Source organism: Rhea pennata, unplaced genomic scaffold, assembly GCF_028389875.1.
Source record: "Rhea pennata isolate bPtePen1 unplaced genomic scaffold, bPtePen1.pri scaffold_26, whole genome shotgun sequence".
Taxonomy (NCBI): Eukaryota; Metazoa; Chordata; class Aves; order Rheiformes; family Rheidae; genus Rhea; species Rhea pennata.
This window is the reverse complement of record NW_026907677.1, coordinates 2,022,306-2,036,964: the sequence shown is the minus strand read 5'-3', so window position 1 is coordinate 2,036,964 and position 14,659 is coordinate 2,022,306. Positions and strand designations below refer to the sequence as shown.

Below are 14,659 nucleotides of genomic sequence, written 5' to 3'. Positions count from 1 at the left end.
CCAATCATCTGCCCCACTTGCTCCCCACTCTCTGGGTCCTCCTAAAATATCTACTGGTTGTGCAAGGTGAAAGCCAGGAAGAGAAAGGGCCAGGAGGGGCCGACTGAGACGAAAAGGGGCCACACAGACCTGGACCAAACCCTGCTGGTACTGCACTGGCCAGGGACTCAAGAAGGGACACAGGCATCTGTGGCTGCCCCACTCCATCATTACATCTGCCCTACCAGAACTTATGGTTCTGGCAGGTTGTCCAGGGCCAGACTTAGGGGGTGGGGGGCACTGACGGGATCAGAAAATTGCAGATTCAGAGAATGTTGGGGGAGACTCCACAACCTCTCTGGGCAGCTTCTTCCAGTGCTCGGTCACTCAAGAAAGAAGTTTGCCCTCACACACAGGTGGAACTTCCTGTGTTTCAGCTGGTGCGCACCGCCTCTTGTCCTGCTGCTTGGCACCACCGAAAAGAGTGTGACCCTCATCCTCTTGACACCCTCCCTTTGGGTACTTGTACACATTGATAAGATCCCCTCTCAATCGTCCCTTCTACAGGCTGCCATTGCCCTTCTTGGCCACAAGAGCACATTGCTGGCTCATGGTCAACTTAGTGTCCACCACCACTCCCACGTCCTTCTCCGCAGAGCTGCTCTCCAGCAGCTCAGCCTCCAGCCTGCACTGGTGTATGGCGTTATACCTCCCCACGTGCAGGACCGTGCACTTGCCCTTGTTGAACTTCATGAGGTTCCACTCCTCTCACCTCTCCAGCCTCTCCAGGTCTCTCAAATGGCAGCACAGTCTTCTGATGCATCAGCTGCTCCTCCCAGTTTATTATCGTCGGCACACTTGCTGAGGAGGCACTTTGTACCTTCGTCCAGGTCACTGGCGACTAAGTGGAAGAAGACTGGCCCCAGTACGGAGCCCTGGGGGGACATCACGGGCCTCCAACTAGACTCTGCACTGCTGATGACAACCCCCAGAGCTCTGCCATTCAGTCACTTCTCAAGCCACCTCACTGACCACTCATCTAGCCCACACTTCTTGCCTATGAGGATGCTATGGGAGACAGTGTTGAAAGGCTGGCTGAAGTAAAGGGAGACAACCTCCACTGCTCTCCTGCTATCTCCCCAGTCACTCGTTCCTTCATGGAAGGCTAGGGGTGGATGAACAGTGAGTCAAGAGCTTATGGGTGAGGATGACTAGGCAGGCTAACATGGCAGACACTGCTGTAGGTGTTTACAACAAGCCACCAGCTCAGGAAGAGGAAGTTGATGAGGCTTTTGATGGACGGCAGGAAGCAGCCTCCCAATCACAGACCCAGGCTCACCCAGGGGACTTCCACCACCCTTATATCTGCTGGGAAGACAACACAGCGAGGCACAAAAGCCCTCGCTGGAGATGCTGGGGACTGAACCCAGGACCTCCTGCATGCAAAGCAGGTGCTCTTCCACTGAGCTACATCCCCTTACTCATGGCATATGTCGTTGGGGGCTGATCTTTAGGGTGCCCTCTCCTCCCATGCCATGTCCCTGACAAGCACAGCCCCCTTGTGCCCTGCTGCCCTCAGACCCTCCCCAGAAAACTCCATTCAGACCCTCCTGCCTGGCCGTGGGGGAAGCTGGCCTTGCCTCTGCCCTGGGACTGCTCCTGCACAGGACCACCCCACAGAGCGCTGCCCCTTCAGCATCTCTGCAGCTAATTGGGTCAGGGGGAGAGTGTCGCTGCAGGCGCTGCTGCCAGGCTCTGGCCCTGCCAGGGGAGGCTCGATGGAGAGGGGCAAGCCCCTTCCCTGAGTCACCTCTGCCAGCGCAGGCAGCACTCCTGTGTGCGTCACCTGTGTCCGCGAGGGCAGCAGCAGGAGGGAGTGGTGTGAGGGAAATGCCCTCCCCAGGGGGATGTGCCCACAGCTCCGATTGCCCCCAGGGTGTGGGGTGGAGGGAGCAGGGGAGCAGGCAGAGCTGGTGCTGGGCAGGGAGCTGCCCAGAGCCCCTCAGCCAGGCTCCAGGCCTCTCCCTGCACCACGCTGCCCACCAGCACCCGGCCATGGGCAAAGGGCAGCGTCCCCCTGCCTGGGGCTGGGTACGAGGTTGCGCTCAGGGACATTCCCATTCTTGCAGCACCAGGACAGTGCTGACACTGGAGTCCCCGGCACAGCCCCAGGTGGGGGGTTTCTGTGGGCCAACTGGCAGTGCATTGAGCTGTTAACTGAAAGGTTGTTGGTGGAACCCACCCAGGGACAGTGGAACAGGGAACCGAGCCTGGGGTTGCTGATTTGATTCCAAATGGAATTACAGTATAATGTCCTTGCAATACCTCTTGTAATACCTCTGCAGGAAAGCAAAATTGGACCCCCACGGGAACACCGGCGCTCTGTTGGAATGATGCTGTGGAAACCCTCCAAGAGCTAACAAGACTCAAGGACAAGGGAGAGAGGATCTTGGAAAACAGTATTGCAAAGGACAACCGGCTCCAGCCAAATAACCGTGAGGAAACCACAACACTTTGAAGAACGTCAGGAACAGAGAGGACAAAAACAGCAGAATAACCCAGAGGAACTTACAAGTTCATTAGGGCCTATTAACCTAGTAAAGTGCACCCCTCAAAATGAATAATGAGATGGTAATGACATGATAATGATGTTACCACCTTCTTCTCTGCTTCCTATGCTAATTAACACGGATGTTAAAGCACAAGCACAGAGCAAGAATGTGATGTGATAAAACTGTAACCAACAGAAAAATCTGTATAAAGTACTTCCTGAAAAGTGTTTATAGATAAAGAATGAGAAAGGGAAAAGGTGTGCTAGCTTTGTGGATCTACCACCAAGCACCCATCCCTGTGCAGAAATGAACAAGTATTTCGATCCTGCGCGTCTATTGGTTAGTTGCATACTCGGTAAAAGAACCCAATTTGGGACAACACTGATACAGCCCCAAACAAGCCACCATGCCTCTGGGTCAACATGCCCTGTCCATGCTCCTTTTCCCATGGAACAGTCTGGCTCGCTTCCATCCCCTACCTCCTCAAAATCTGCTGCATTTTCCCATGCAGTAGGTGTGCTCTGACACTTTGTTTCTGTGTACGATCTGGTCAATATAGTTTTCAGTTTAAAGCCTGTTTGCATGTGTTCATACATGTCTGTCTGCATGGATACATAGTTATTAGTTACATGGCAGCCTATTCCACCTGGGTCTGTATTCTCTTCCAAACTTCCTTTTCACCAGCACCCGGCAAGCCCAGAGGACAGCACCAGCTATCATTTAGGTTCCACATTGCCAGGTATGCTGGGAGGCTGCTGGAGACTCCCTGGGAGCTCCATTTACAACAGCCTTACAGATAGTCCAGCACATGCACCAGGTTTTTGGCTTGTGCATTCAGATGAGTGCGGACATATATTATTAAGTTTCATTTCATTTGCCCTTTCCAGGTTCCTTTGCACTTCTGTGACCTTCAAGCACCCAACTGCTGTGCTTTCCCCAACAAACTGGATACTAGTATCACAAGGACACAACACCTGAATCTCTGAAGAGCTGCTTCTGTAGAACTGAAAACATTTATGGCTGCTGAGTCAAGACACTCACTTGGAGGCAGCCTTCCCCCACCTCCTGCACACACCGACTTAGTAGACAGATGTGTATCTTTGCCTAGAGGAATAAATCTGGTAATTTCAACGGAGTTTTTTATAGCCTGAGCCCCTCAGCTCCATGTGTCAACAGCCCCCAACCTGCCACCATGACAAGAGGAAAAAAAAAAGAAAGAAAGAAAGAAAAAGAGCTCCAGTGCTGTGCTTCAGGAGCTGGGCTAGCTTATCACCACACACATTTCCTCTCCCTGAGCCCTGAATCTTGGTGCTGCACTCCAGAGGCAGACTCTAGCACCTTCACTGCCTTTTGCCATCCTGATCCTGGCACACCAGAAGGAAATGAAGCCCTTGAGGTGGAAGGCTCAGAGAATTGATGTAATTCTATGAATTCTTTGCAGTAATAGGGAAGCATGGAAGACAAAAGTTTCTTTTCCCTTCTTATTCTCCATTTCCTGCATTTTTCCCATAGTGAGACAGCAGAAAATCTTGCTCTTCCAGCAGGGTTCCCTACTTCTACATGCCTGCTTTCTGCACCTTTTCCACACCCTCTGTCTTCCCTGTCTATATCCTCACACACACCCCAGTTCCTCTCCTTTCCTCCAGCAGCATGCTAAGACTGAGAAAGACTAAGCGGGGATGGAAAAAATAAAATAAAATAACAAGATGCAAGCATGAACAGCAGCGGGATGGCAAAGCAGACGGTATATGAAAATGTTTGCAAACCATGTCAGACACACAGAACAACTTGTGTCCTTCCAAATCTGCAAAGTGGAAATGATCTACCAAGTGAAGCAATTCTGAACGCTTGTGGAATTTGGTACCTCTGGTTCTGCATGTTGCCAGGGACACCTGGCTGCAAGAAGCACTTGGGAGAGGGCCAAGCGTTGCAAGAGGCAGCCTCAGCTGGACCTGAGCCCTGGCAGGAGCAGAAGGAGGTAAGGTAGGTGTCTTGATGATGCTCTGCTTCTTCTGCTAGCCAGGCTGGCTGGGCAGAGGCTTTGTTGGTGTGGGGCAAGAGATGGGCAGTGGCAGCTGCCTTGGGCACCTCAAGGCATGTGCTTGCAGGCTGCCATGCCGAGCATGCAGCCAGCCTGCTGGCAGGCAGAAACCTCCTGCTCTTTGCCAGCGCTTCTCACCTGCTTCTCGGCAGCTCCATGCAGTCAGGCAGAGGCATCTCTGGAGCAGAACTGAATGCACAGGGCTGCGATGGGGCTGTGGGTTAACACTCTCCTGAGGACACGTCACCTTCAGACCCTCGACTGCCTCTGCGGAGGTGTCTTGAGGGGCTCAAGTGCCCTCCAGCAGGGCACAGCTCTCCCACAGCTGCTTTGCTGCAATACCCGAGAGCCTGGCTCTGGCCACAGTCGTCAGGAGGCTCTGCACATCCTGCTCCTCCTGGTGCCCACAGCCGGGCTGGGCTCAGAGTGCAGCTGGGGACCTGCCCGGGGGAAAGCAGGGCTGTCGGCAGGGGCACCGGGACGCTGGCTGCCTCCTGCCTCCAGCCTGGAGCCCCCACAAGCCCTGCTGTACCCGCGGCGTCTCCTCACAGCTGGGATGGTGCTAAGAAACGGTGACTGCAGCTGGCACCGAGCCGTGGGGCCACCACGAGAAGGGGCACAAGAGCTGGGGCCTCCCAGGGGCCAGAGGTGGCCCAGGCTGGGCTGGGCCTTCCCCAGCCGCTGCTGCCACACAGCCGGGCCGTGGCAGCTCCGGCTGCCCCCGTGCGCACGGCCGCTCGCTCTGCCCAGCCCGCGGCCCTCGGCCCCGGTGCGGCAGCTCCCGGCGCTGCGGCTAAAGGCTCCGGGCGGCCCCGGGCCGGGAGACGCTGCCCCGCGGCAGCAGCCGCCTCTCGCCCCCTCCCCGCCCGCAGGGCCCGGGCAGCCCCAGACCCGCCCCGCCCCTCACCGCCCTCCTCTGGGCCACTGCGCATGCTCCGCCCTGCCCGGCCCCGCCCCTCCCTCTCTGCCGCGCCCCTCCCCTCCCCTCGGGGCCCCTCCCCTCGGATCCCCTGCCCGCCCCTCCCCTCCCAGCCCCTGCACAGCGCATGCGCACTGCCGCCTCCCTCCCGCCCCTCCCTGGTGTCCTGCCCCGGGAGGCCACGTCCAATGGGAGCCAATGGGGGAGTGCGGAGTGGGAGGGGCCTTGGTGTGAGAGGCGTCACTTCCGGGTGTGGGGGCGGGGCCTGTGTGCCCATGGCTGCTGGTGCTGGTGTGTGGGGAAATGCTGCTGCCCCAGGGCCCTGGGAGAGTCTGCGGGAGGGGAGGGGATGGGAGGGGAGAGAGAGAAACCTCTGCACTGTGCTGGGGGCAGCTGCTGCCTGTGAGCATCCCGGGGACACAGGGGGGGTTTTCAGGACCATCTCTCTTTTGTGTCAGGTGCACTGTTTGCAGTGCTGGTGGATGATAAATTGCTTGTGCCCCCTTAGGAGCCCTTTACTGCAATCAGTGTAGAGTTTAGAGAAGACTCTTCGATAATCCCTTTGTAACTGTTTGGTGGGTGTGTGTATTTTGTTGTTGTTGTTTCTTTGATGATGGCGGAGATCTTTGTGAAAGTAAGGGTATTTGTAGGAGCTCCTTAGGTGTTAAAAAAAAAATCAAAGAAGCCAAGAAGGGGTTAATTCTCTCCCTGCAGACTAGCCCAAAGTAGTAATTTTCTAGTTGCTTAATTTGCTAGTTTGCTGGTTCATTACACCAAATCACAGAATGAATAAGGTTGGAAGGGACCTCTGGAGATTATGTAGTCCAACCTCCCTGCTCCAGCAGGGTCACCTAGAGCATGTTATCCAGGGTTGCATCCAGGTGGGCTTTGAATCTCTCCAGAGAAGGAGACTGCACAACCTCTCTGGGCAACCTGGTCCAGTGCTCTGTCACTCTCACAGGAAAGAAATTCCTCCTCATATTCAGGCGCAACTTCCTGTGGTTCAGTTTTTACCTGCTGCATGGCACTACTGAGAAGAGTTTGTCCCCGTCCCTTTGACACCCTCCCTTCAGATACTTGCACACATTGATAAGATCCCCCCTCAGTCTTCTCCTCCCCAGGCTAAACAGGCCCAGCTCTTGCAGCCATTCCTCATGAGGCAGATGCTGCAGTCTTCCGATCATCTTCATAGCCTTCCGCTGGACTCTCTCCAGTAGCTCCATGTCTCTCTTGTATTGGGAGCCCAGAACTGGATGCAGTACTCGAGATGAGTACGGACACTGAAATAATTCATTTCTGTCTTTTTCTGCTTCTCTCAGGCATTACAGACCAGCAGCAAATGTGTGTGACCAGGGCAAACCAGTGAAACAAGATAGTGCGGAGGTAACTTTGTGTTTATCAGTTCATTTTTAGAGAATGATGATGAAGTATATTAAGCCATAAATGTTTGCACTCTTCCTTGTATGTTGTAGAGTGAAGAAATGCTCTGCTGCCAGTAGTTTTTCCCTAGGGGAAGGGGGAGCATTCTTCAGCAAGCGGCACTTTCCCAGAGGTGGCCTGCTGCTGCTTGTTTTGTTTCTGTGCCGTTCTGAGCACTCTGTACTCTGCTGTTTCAATTCTTTCCCTCTTACCTGTTGGGTTATCCTTCAAAGCCCGCAGTGCACGGGCTCAGTTGACTGACTGTACAAGCCTGCAACATGTGTTTTGTCTTCTCTGACTTTTGTTGTGAGGTACATGTCTTGGACTTTGATCTCTGATGAGGATGACATCGAAACTAGAAACTTACCCCTGGAAGTGAGAAACAGGGATCTCAGTCTCAGCTTAATACCAGTGTAGGGAGGCTTTGCAGAGCTTTCTTAACGTTCTTAAAGTCAAAACCATTCAACGTTGGGGCTCTCTGGCCGCTGTTTAACTGTGGAAACAGTAGTAGCTGGGGCCCCAGTTTGAAAGTGGCCCTCCCTGAAAAAGGACCTTGTAAACTTGGAAAGAGAGGAGTGTGCTGGCTGGTTGGTTGTGTGCACAAAATATCCTTCTAGCACTTTTATGCGGGAGGAAGGCTTTTTGCATTGTCTGCTAGTCAAACAGCTTGCTAGCACTTGCCTTGCAAAGGGTTAGCACATCCAGGGTTCACCAAAGCCTGCAGAGTCATGCTGCAGCCTGAGGAAAAGGGGATTTCTTTTTGTATTTTGTGAGCCCAGCTGCAACCAAGAAGGAGATGCTATTGCAGATCGGAGCATTTTATCCCAACAGGCCCATGCGTTGTGTGCCTGCCTTAAGCACACTTGGATGCCCTCAGCCATATTGCAGCCGGTCAAATGCCCACCATGGTGTTCCACTTGCCTGACTCCAGTGTTGTCGTCTGTTCCCCCTTGTGTTGTCAGCTCAGCTCCCTGTAAAACTCACCAGCCTGCAGTTCTTCCAGGCTCGTGTCTTTGGTGCCTTGGTGTGGGGAATGCCTGCTGTGGTTGGCTGCTGTGGTTGGCCTCGGTGTTGGGAGGGCTGCAGCATCATGTGGCACAAGAGGCCTTTGCTGTTCCTGTGTTCATTCCTGAGCTGCTTTCTTGTGTTTGCTAGTCCTCGTGTTTTCTGTCCACTTCCTCTCTTTACCCTGTTACTGCGGAAGGAAGTACAATTGAAAGCAACCATACCCTTCCAGGTTAGGAGAGTGAGGCAAAGAACCAGGCTGCTGTTGCTACCTGAGCAGCAAGCTGAGGAAGCCCATGGTCTTTTGCTCTGAAACGCTCTGACAGTTTGCAGTCTTTAACCTGACAGGCTTTTTAGTGGGCCTTGTTTCAGCTGACTGCTGCACCCAGGTTCGTGTGCTCAGTACCCTCCCTTGTAAATCCTTTCTGCTATAACTCTTTTTTTTCCTCCTCAGGCCATGGTGAGAGGGTTCAGTGCTGCACTGGAGGAAGGCAGGCCAGGGGAGATCATGAGCAGTGCTTTGAACCTCACTGCCACCCCTGAGGACGTCCACACGCCAAGGAGCCTTTGCTAATTGAAGGATGAGGTGACACTTGCTGCAGTGCAGTGGTATTCTCATACGCGTTGTTGCTGTACGTGAGTTTTCTTTTCAAATTCTTTGTTGACTTTTTCACTGCATTAGCAGGAGGGAAGAAGGAACCTAAGTGTAGTGTGTAATTGCAAATTCTCAAACGCTTGTTTCTAATTATCTGTCAGATGGGAACATTTGCTGCTTCTCTCCCTTGCTCTCTCTTTTCTTTTTTTTCCCCCCTCCCCCTGAGCTTTTAGGAACCTCTCTAAGTTCAAACTCCAGACCAGCACATGACATGAAGAGTAATGACATGTGTGAGTAATGGATTTTGCTGTGAGAAATATTAGTGCTAGTTTCATGGCAATGGCTTCTTCCAAAGAGTGTCACAGCCTGAGAGAACTTTTATTTTTCCTGTCTTGTTGTAACTTACAAGTTGATAAGTATGACCATACTGGAAGTATCCTCTAATCAGGGAGGACCCACCTCCTTCCTCAGAACATGTGAAATAACAGTGAGAAGTTGGTATATGCACCTTGTGCTGCATTCTCTGCATTGCCTTGTTGTGGGGTTTTGGAATGGGCACTGTTTAGGAACAGCTATTTGGGGACTTGGGTTTTCAGTCAGGAACTTATCCAAATGATGGCTGGGGTTGAAAGAGGCAAGAAGATTGCCTGATGCCTTCCATTGCAGAGGCACAAGCCGCTTTTAGTCTGCTCTGATTTGCTCCTCAGGTGCTAAGTTGTCTCATTCCTCCTGTACAAAAGAAGGATGTGTGCTTGGGCAGTGGGGTGAGCCTACAGGCTAAGAGGGCACTGCTTCGCTTCCCGTGCCTGTCCTTGTGCCTCAGGTTTGGGTTCCTATTGGCCTGTTTTTCCTTGACACCTCATGCCCTCCCAAAGAATCTCCTGGCTCCTGTAGTTTAGTCACCTGTTCCAGGCAAATGTATGCCAGCACTGATTTTATAAATGGACTTAAGTTCCCTTGTGAAATATTTCCTTGACGGAATTCTAGAATTTCCTTTTCAAGGATCTGAGGCCTTCTCAAGTCCAAAGGGCATTTCCTGATGGCAACTTGATGGGTATTTGTCCTTGTGGCAGCCTTGCTTGTGAGGGTAACTGGTTCTGTGTCCCTAGAGCGACTTTGATAGTAACAGTCCTGTTTCCTCTGTCTTAGTTTGGCTATGTCCAATTAAATTCCCCTAGTGCCCTTTGGAATGATTGGCACTTCCTTTCTGGAGCATCTTCATAGCCTGCCTTTGTTGCTTTTTGTTGGAATCTCACTTCCCTTTTTTTTTAAATCGGACTACAGAATTACCCACAGAACTTCCTATGGTGCCCCTCAAGTGCCAGTAGGAGCCAGTAGGAATCCTTCCATACCTGCTGGGAAAATAATCCTTTCTTCATGGTTTTAATTGTGGCTCATTAATGTGTAATTGGCTGAGGCACTCAGTTGTGTATGCAGATAAGAATTTGCGGCAACTTCCACATTACCCGAACTCGGGTTTAGAGCAGAAATTCTTGTGGTTACTCCTGCATGCCAGAATGATACTGCTGTTCTCCCCTCCTGGGTGCTCCGTGCAGATCCTGCTGCCCTGTTGTTCGAGGCCACATCTGGAGTAGGGTGTACAGTTGTGGGCTGCCCGGTCCAAGAGAGACAGAGAGCTACTGGAGCAAGTGTAGCCAAAGCCTTCTAAGATGCTGAAGGGTCTGGAGCATGTCTCATGTAGGGTAAGGCTGAGCAGGCTGGCACTCTTCAGCGTGGAGAAGAGGAGGCTGGTGGGGGATCTTCTCAATGTGTGTAAGTATCTGAAGGGAGGTTGTAGAGAGGGTGGGGCCAGGCTCTTTTCAGTGGTGCCCAGCGATAGGCCAAGAGGCAACGGGCACAAAATAAAATACAGGACGTTCCACCTGAACAAAAGGGAAATCCTCTTTGCTGTGAGGGTGACTGAGCAGTGGAACAGGTTTCCCCGAGAGGTTGTGGAGTCTCCTTCCTTGGGGATACTCAGAGCCATCTGGACGGGTTCCTGGGCAACATGTGCTAAGTGCCCCTGCTTGAGCCGGGGTTGGACTAGCTGATCTCAGAGGTCCCTTTGAAGCTCTGCCATTGTGTTATTGTGTGAACTCTAAGATAAAAAAGCAAAGAGAGATTCATATACTTGAGTAATATCTGTCAATGTCTTGCTTTTTTTCCATTTTTCCCAAATGTCCTTTTTCCTTTTTTTTCCACCCTCCCTCGCGGTGCTTCCTGCCCTCCCCCACACTGCTTTTTTCCCTTGCTCATTCCCCGCCCCCTTTTTTTTTTAATCTCATGGTACATGTGTATTTTCTTTTTTCTCATGTCATGTCGTTTTTTTTTTTTTTTTTTTTTTTTGCTTTTCTAACATTTTTTCTTCTTTATTTGATATTTTATTGATGTTTTCTCTATGTTCCCCCCCCTTATTTCCTTGCTTTTATCCCCATTTGTCCCATTTCCCCCCTCCCCTTTTTCTTGGGGGGGGGGGAAATTCCTCTTTTCTGTGGATTTCCCCTCTTTTATTTATTTCTATTTTCTACTTTACTCTTCTTCTCTTCCCCCCTCTGGTGTTTCTCCCTGCTCATTTTCTACCTTTGTTCTCTGTTCTTCGAGTCTTCTGTTCTGTTCTTTTCTCTCTCTTTTTTTTTTTCTCAGTGTTCTTCTCAGGGTTTTTTTTTGGAGCTTTTTGGGAGAGTGCTGGGGTTATTTTTTTCATTTTTAGGGTTTTGGGGGGGTGTCTTTTTTAATTTTCTTTTTCCCTTGATGTTTTCCTGATTTACACCATCCTCCCGCCATTTTCTCTTCATTTCCCTGTTTTTCTCGGTCTCTTTGTTTCTTCCCTTTCTTACTGTTTGTCCCCATTGCTCCCATTTGTCCTATGTTTGCCTGTTTCTTTTGATTCTCTGGTTTTCTCATTTTTCCTGTTTTACCATTTTCCCCTTTTGTCCCATTTCTTTTCCAGTTCTGCATGTTTTTTTCCCATTCTTCTGTCATTATTTACGTTTCCCCTCTGGGTTTTTTGGCCCTCCTGGATGTTTTGGCCCCGAGTCTGTTGCCCTTAGATTTTTGCCCTCCTATTTTTCCCTTTCCCCTTTTGGTAGTGGGTCAGCATTAGTCAACGTTTCGTGATGAAGTCTGGAGGAACGGCAAGAATGCCTTCGTGCTGGGGCTCCAAGACCTCCATGTTTGAGGTGCCCTTACTTGAACTGAAGGGCTTGGTCGAACTCTTTGATGAGGCCTATAGTAACAATTCTATCCTAAATCCATTTTTGTCTCATCTTCTTGGGAAAGGGGACGTGGAAAGCTAACAGCCTGGCTACTGGACTATTCCATCAGCGAGTGAGATGACATCTCTCATCTGGAGGAAATGGAGGGCTGTTCCCAGGGCCAGCACTGACCCCTGACCTGGGGGCTTAGCCCTCGACTACGGGAGCCTTCTGTCAGAAGAGGGACCTGCCTTGATGCCTGAAATGGTTGACAAGCTGGAATATCAGTAGTTACTTCAGGATAAATTTTCCAATATTCTCTAAGTCATGGCATTTGGGGATAAACACATCTAGCTGAGTTCTGGATTTCCATCTTCCAGGAAACCCCATCAGCTGGAGAGTAAACTGTTTCCAGGTTTAACCCCCTTCCTTTAATGACAGCTCTCAGAAGTTGAGGAGGTGAAGGCTGTACTCCTGCTGAACCCTGCCGATGGAAATTGGTGGAGTTGTCTTCTCAGAGTTACTGAGACACAAGATGGAATGTGGCTGCCAACTGGAAAAAAATTTGGCCCGTATGAAGAAAGAGCTGTCCTTTGAGAGGAGGTGTTGAAATGCTACATCACTATCTATGATGAACACTCTAACAAGGACATATTGCAATGGCACCCTGTAAGAAGGTATACTTTTAGTGAACGGATCTTGTATTCCTTTTACCTGCCAAACCTGGCATGCACCAGACTCGGGCTATAAATAAATCACTGGATTAATCCTCTAGGCAAAGCCATACATCTGTCTACTAAGTCGGTGTGTGCAGGAGGTGGGGGACGGCTACCTCCAGGTGAGTGTCTTGACTCAGTCACCATAAATGTTTTCAGTTCTACAGAAGCAGCTCTTCAGAGATTCAGGTAGGGTGTCCTTGCAATACTAGTATCCAGTTCCTGGGGAAAGCACAGCATTTGGGTGCTTGAAGGGCACAGAAGTGAAAGGGAACCTGGAAAGGGCAAATGAAATGAAACTTAATAATATATGTCCGCACCCATCTGAATGCACAAGCCAAAAACCTGGTGCATGTGCTGGACTATCTGTAAGACTGTTGTAAATGGAGCTCCCAGGGAGTCTCCAGCAGCCTCCCAGCATACCTGGCCATGTGGAACCTAAGTGATAGCTGGTGCTGTCCTCTGGGCTTGCCGGGTGCTGGTGAAAAGGAAGTTTGGAAGAGAATACAGAGCCAGGTGGAATAGGCTGCCATGTAACTAATAACTATGTATCCATGCAGACAGACATGTATGAACACATGCAAACAGGCTTTAAACTGAAAACTGTGTCGACCAGATCGTACATAGAGACAAAGTGTCAGAGCACACCTACTGCATGGGAAAATGCAGCAGATTTTGAGGAGATGGGTGATGCAAGCGAGCCAGACTGTTCCATGGGAAAAGGAGCATGGACCCAGAGGCATGGTGGCTTGTTTGGGGCCCTACCAGTGTTTGGGTCCCCAAACTGGGTTCTTTTACCAGATGTGCAAGCAACCAACAGACACACAGGATCGAGATACTTGTTTATTTCATTTCTGCACAGAGATCGGTGCTAGGTGGTAGATCCACAAAGCTAGCACACCTTCTCCCTTTCTCATTCTTTATCTATAAACACTTTTCAGGAAGTACTTTATACAGATTTTTCTGCTGGTTACAGTTTTATCACATCACGTACTTGTTCTGTGCTTGTGCTTGAACATCCATGCTAATTAGCATAGGAAGTGGAGAAGAAGGTGGTAACATCATTTTCATGTCATTACCATCTCATTATTCATTTTGGGGAGCACACTTTTTAATAGGTTAATAAGCCCTAATGAACTTTTCGGTTACTCTGGGTTATTCTGCTCTTCTTGTCCTCTCTGTTCCTCACGTTCTTCAAAGTGTTGTGGTTTCCTCATGGTTATTTGCCTGGAGCCGGTTGTCCTTTGCAATACCGTTTTCCAAGATCCTCTCTCCCTTGCCTTGAGTCTTGTTAGCTCTTGGAGGGTTTCCACAGCATCATTCCAACAGAATGCCAGTGTTCCCGTGGGGGTCCAGTTTTGCTTTCCTGACAGACGGTGAAGGGGTATTACAAGGGGAAGGCCATTATACTGTAATTCCATTTGGAATCAAATCAGCAACCCCAGGCTCCATTCCCTGTTCCACTGTCCCTGGGTGGGTTCCACCAACAACCTTTCAGTTAACATCCGAACGCTCTGCGTGTTGTGCCACAGAGACCTCCCCACCTGGGGCTGTGGTGGGGGCTCCACTGTCAGCACAGTCTCAGTGCTGCAAGAATGGGAACGTCCCTGAGCGCAACCCCGTACCCAGCCCCAGGCAGGGGAACGCTGCCCTTTGCCCATGGCCGGGTGCTGGTGGGCAGCGTGGTGCAGGGGGAGGCCTGGAGCCTGGCTGAGGGGCTCTGGGCAGCTCCCTGCCCAGCACCAGCTCTGCCTGCTCCCCTGCTCCCTCCACCCCACACCCTGGGGGCAATCGGAGCTGTGGGCACATCCCCCTGGGGAGGGCATTTCCCTCACACCCCTCCCTCCTGCTGCTGCCCTCGTGGACACAGGTGACGCACACAGGAGTGCTGCCTGCGCTGGCAGAGGTGACTCAGGGAAGGGGCTTGCCCCTCTCCATCGAGCCTCCCCTGGCAGGGCCAGAGCCTGGCAGCAGCGCCTGCAGCGACAGTGTCCCCCTGACCCAATTAGCTGCAGAGATGCTGAAGGGGCAGCGCTCTGTGGGGTGGCCCTGTGCAGGAGCAGTCCCAGGGCAGAGGCAAGGCCAGCTTCCCCCACGGCCAGGCAGGAGGGTCTGAATGGAGTTTTCTGGGGAGGGTCTGAGGGCAGCAGGGCACAAGGGGGCTGTGCTTGTCAGGGACATGGCATGGGAGGAGAGGGCACCCCAGAGCACACCCCCCATCTACGTATGCCATGTGTAA

General features: G+C 51.4%; 1 non-coding gene across 1 annotated transcript; it reads right to left on the bottom strand.

Annotated features, from left to right (window-relative positions):
* Positions 1-1,384: 1,384 nt before the first annotated feature.
* On the bottom strand, positions 1,385-1,456 carry TRNAA-UGC (transfer RNA alanine (anticodon UGC)). Its single transcript has one exon. It is a non-coding gene; the product is annotated as a tRNA-Ala (tRNA).
* Positions 1,457-14,659: the final 13,203 nt, after the last annotated feature.